This window comes from Mus musculus, chromosome 15 (genome assembly GCF_000001635.26).
Source record: "Mus musculus strain C57BL/6J chromosome 15, GRCm38.p6 C57BL/6J".
Lineage (NCBI taxonomy): Eukaryota > Metazoa > Chordata > Mammalia > Rodentia > Muridae > Mus > Mus musculus.
Window position 1 is genome coordinate 81,797,823 of NC_000081.6, and position 4,850 is coordinate 81,802,672.

Consider the following 4,850-nt stretch of genomic DNA (forward strand, 5'->3'; position numbering starts at 1 on the left):
TACTACCCTGCGTTTCCCCTGTTTATTTTATTTCACACCTGCAGTTCCGTGTACCAGTGAAACCGCATGTTCAGAGCGTCTGATAGTCATGCAGAGGGTGCTGGCCCTGATGGAACGTGGGTCTGTTTCTGCCTTTGGCCTGCATGATACCGCACTGACATGGCACCAGCTCCTGCACTCTCTGGCTGCTCCTTAGGGCAGGTACAGGTGCCAAGGACCTGGAGGCAGCCATGTGCCTCTCCAGTGAAGACCTCTGAGGGTTCTGCCAAAACATCTAATAGTCCTCAACCCGGGGAGCCTGTGCAGCCTTCTGGGAAAACACCCAAGACTCAGGAAAGAGGAGCCTGAGCAACTGGACCTGATTCATGAGCAGGTTTGTATTGGCCCCTCTGACATTGCTTTGGGGCCTGGAAGTTAAATATACCATGCTGGCCAAGGGGAGAACAGAAGACCATCAAAGTTCTTAACCAAGTTCTACTGAGAAGGACCTCCAGGTGGGGGTCACAGCTTGCCTCTGAACAGATGTTATCTGTTGTCCCATAAAAACACCTTGTTAGTGAACAAGGACAAATAAGTCAGAGGAAAAAATGAAGGGTAAAGTACAGGGATGGTGTCAGCACACTGATTAAAAAACTAACAGACCGGGCTGGAGAGATGGCTCAGCCATTAAAGGCTAGGCTCACAACCAAAAAACCAATAGACCTAGACCATCTACTGAGGGCTTTAGACCTCTAAGTCCAGAAACCCTGAACATGTCGGCAATCCCAAACCCTTGCCCAAGGCCCCTCCAAATGTCTCCAGGTACACACTTAGCCACACCTCCTCCCCACTGTTGCTGTGCCCAGCCACTGTGCCTGATCACTGGTGACACTGCCAGCTGGAACCCTTGAGTACAAGGAGAGGGTGTCAGCGTGCACTGAGCATGGGTAAGGCTTCACTAGGTCTGTCATTTAGCTCTGAACTGTTTGCAAGGTCTAGTCCGGTGCCACATACATGGGGCATTAATCTATCTCCTGTTGTGATCGGGATGCCTGGGGCCAGGTAACTTGTAAAGAATGGAAGTATAACTTGTCCCACGGTTCTGAAGCCTCCAAGTTCAAGAAGTATGACCTGGTTCAGTATCATCTGGTGAGGGCCCTTGCTGAATATCCACAGCAAAGGAAGCAGTACAAGCTTGCTAGTGCAAATCTATCTTCCTCTCTCTTTGTTTTTTAAGATAGGGTCTCTCAGCGGGCAGTGGTGGCACACACCTTTGATCCTGATACTCTGGAGGCAGAGGCAGGCGGATCTCTGTGAGTTCAAGGCCAGCCTGGTCTACAGAGCTAGTTCTAGGACAGCTAGGGCTACACAGAGAAACCCTGTCTTGAAGAAAAAAAATAGTCTTTGTATGTAATCATGGCTGTCTTGGAACTTGCTGCATAGATCAGGCTGGCCTCTACTTCCCAAGTGCTGGGATTAAAAGTATCCTGGCTTCTATCTCTGTGTTAAGCCAGTTTTATATGAGTCAATGCACCAGCCCAGCCTGAGTCAGCCTCAGTTTGCAATCACAGTACAACTCAAGCCTGAACTCCAGCTCCCACCTCATTCTCGACCCGGGTACAGGGCAAAGGGGGACTGGCCAGGGCTCCTTGCTGGCACAGAGAACAGAAGAGAGAGTTCCCTTTGTGCTCACTGAAACATACAGTGTTCAAAAAAATTTAACTGAAATTTTACTAGTACATATTTGCGAAAAGAAACACTGGAAGGTTAAATAAAAACACTAAATTTATTATGAGAAGAATGAGGGAGAAGAATCAGGGAAACAAATGCTGTGGAGTTCGACTTGGCAGGGGCTGGAGAGATGGCTAATCTTGACTACATCTGGAATCAAATGCAAGCTGATCGACACCCCTGTGAGAGACTTTACTGACTGGATCATTTGAAGTGGGAAGACTCACCCTGAATCTGGGCCACACCTTCTGGTAGCTTTTTGCCTGCTTACCCTTGTTTGTGCTGATAAGTTCACCTATTCTGTTGCTGAGGCATTCCTTCAATTGTATTAGAGCCTACTTCTTCTGGATTCCAATGTAGACTGAAGACCAGCAGGTCTTTAGGAATCCTTCAGGACTCCAGCATCAAACTGAAACTGTTGGCACATCCAGTCTCTCAGGACAGAACACCAGATCCTTGACTTTCTGGTCATGAGACGGCCACTGATTGCTAAGCTACCCAGATCCCAGCCTGTAAGCCATTCGAATAAGTCCCATATATATATTGTTCTATCAGTTCTGTTCCTCCAGAGAACTCTATCACTCTGCTCTTGTAGAGGACCCAAGTTCAATTCTCAGCACCTACATGGGGCAGCTCACAGCTACTTGTAACTCCAATGCCAGTGAACCCAACACACTTCTGGCCTCTGCTACCACATCACACATTCATATAACGAAAATGAAGAAACTAATTTTAAAGTATAGCTTTCCCAAGGTTCTGAGCTTTGATCCATGCACTGAGGTTTCTATACATAAATTAAAAGTAGAGTAGACATGAGGGCTCAGCAGGTTAAGGCATTTACAGCTCACCAGACAACCTCAGTTTAATCCCTGGGATGGAAAGTCACAGTAGAAGGAAACGACCAACTCTCATGAGTTGCCTTCTCACCTCCACATGTGCACCGTGGCATGTGAGTGCCCCACACACAAATAAACACACAAATACATGTACAAAGGCTAGAATTAGAAGCAGCCAGGCATGGTGCTGCACACCTATAATCTCATCACTCAGGAAGCCACATAAGGAGGATCAAAGTTCAAGGCTCTGGCTGGTGATCTGGCGTGGGGTAAAGGCACTTGCTGCCAAGCTTTACACAAGGGACTCAGCAAGGTAGAAAGAGAGAGCCAACTTAACAACTGTCCTCTGACTTATACACACATACCATGGAGTGTGCACCTATACACACACACACACACACACAAAATAAATACATGAAGATAATAATTAAAAATAGGTTTTATTTTCATGTATATGAGTGTTTGCCTGCATGTGTGTATGTGTACTATGTGTGTGCCTGGTGCCTGCAGGGACCATGAAAGAGAGTTGGATCACCTAGAAGTGTAGTGAGGGTGGTTGTGAGCTACCCAGGTAGGTTCCTACCATGTAGCTACTGGGAGCCAAACCTGGGTCTTCTGCAAGAACAAGAAGTACTCTTAACTGCTGAGCCAACTCTCTAGACACAATTAAAATATATACATATATGTGTTTGTGTGTATGTGTAATATATGTATACACACACATATCCATAGCTATTATAGTCTTTAAAAATGACAGCAACAACAAGAGATACTTGCCCAACGTGCACAAGGCCCTTTTCTTGTACTGGGAGGGGAAAAAAAGGAAGCCTGGCCCAGCCTGGTCCGACAAACCTCAAATGGCTGCATTTGAGAGGCCAAGACAGAAAGAACACAAGTTCAGTGCCTGCCTGATTCCAGAGTGAGTTCTGGCGCTGTGGATTATGTAATATATAATATGGAATTTCATTAATCTGAGGAGGATCACTCAGGAGGAAAAGACTTGGGGCAGCAGACGTTGGGGAACCTTTTCAGCTCTGTGTAAGATGTGATTTGGGAAAACAGCCATGGATCTGTGAGATCAGGCACAGGACAGAAAACCAAGAGCTTATCATTTGCCCCAGGGTGTCTGAGCTGCAGAAGGAGGCCTGAGGGAGCTTACTGTGTTCAGTTTTGAAGTTGAGCCTCAGAATCAATTGCTGGCTTGTTCTAGATTCTGCAGCCTGACATCTCTGCCTAAGTCTGACCTCTCTGGCTCCACTCTTGGAAGGCTGAGGACATGCAAGTGTGTGACTTCACCCATCCACAGTCAATGTCCTGGGGAATCACAGTGCACCTGTGGGAAAAAGGAAAGGAAGAGTTTATAGCAGGTGGCCACTGCCACTTAAACCTCAGTGATGGGCAAAGCAAGGTTTGTCACTTAGGCCAGGCCTGAATCAAGTTGGCAGGGCTGTCCTTTTTCAGTAGTGCCCACCTTTTTTTTTTTTTTCCCAGACAGGGTTTCTCTGTGTAGTCCTGGCTGTCCTGGAACTCACTCTGTAGACTAGGCTGACCTCGAACTCAGAAATCTGCCTGCCTCTGCCTCCCAAGTGCTGGGATTAAAGGCATGTGCCACCGCGCCCGGCTTCAGTAGTGCCCACCTTAACGACCATCCTAGGGACCTATTTTCCTCTTCTTCCCTTTCTGAGAGACCAGAGACTTGAAGAACAGGCTTCAAGTTGGACAGATAGTATGACGCCCCAGCTATGCACCCCACATGTACGCTTACACACCTTGTGAGGCTCATGCACACGGCACATATACATTCAAACATACCCAACCCCTTGGGACTCACACGCTCCCACATGAACCGAATGCATGGTGCTATTACATCATCTTTTGGGCTCAGATGCCTGGGATGCTGGTCTACTCTTATCATCCTTTCTTCCGGCTCCCTCTTGATTCCAGCCCAGGTTGATTTGCACCATGTGCCCTGCTCTCCACTGAGCCTGGGCCTCCAGCCCCCCCCCCCCCCCCCCAGTTCCCTGCATGTGCCTGTGCTCACTTGCTGTGGGCGTGGAGCTCTTCTCACCGTTCTCATCTGGCAGCCCTGGTTATGGTTCCCAGACTGGGGGAGAACTTCCCTTTGCAAAGTTAGATAACAGGCCGGGTTCTCTGTCAGAGGATTGGTGCTGTGGCTCCACGTGCTGCAGCTGGCACAAGGCCAGGTCCGCCCTGCCAAGCAGCGAGAAGGGAAGGCCTGGCTGCTGCCGTAGCTGGCAGGTGGCCGAGCTGGGGGTGGACAGGCGGGCTGGGCTGGGGCTGCCC

The 4,850-nt window shown here is 48.6% G+C and overlaps 1 long non-coding RNA gene across 1 annotated transcript; it reads right to left on the reverse strand.

Moving 5' to 3' along the window:
• Positions 1-2,968: 2,968 nt before the first annotated feature.
• On the reverse strand, positions 2,969-4,791 carry Gm17597 (predicted gene, 17597). Its single transcript, NR_155271.1, has 2 exons — positions 4,588-4,791; positions 2,969-3,879 (listed from the first exon to the last, which is right to left on the reverse strand). It is a non-coding gene; the product is annotated as a predicted gene, 17597 (long non-coding RNA).
• Positions 4,792-4,850: the final 59 nt, after the last annotated feature.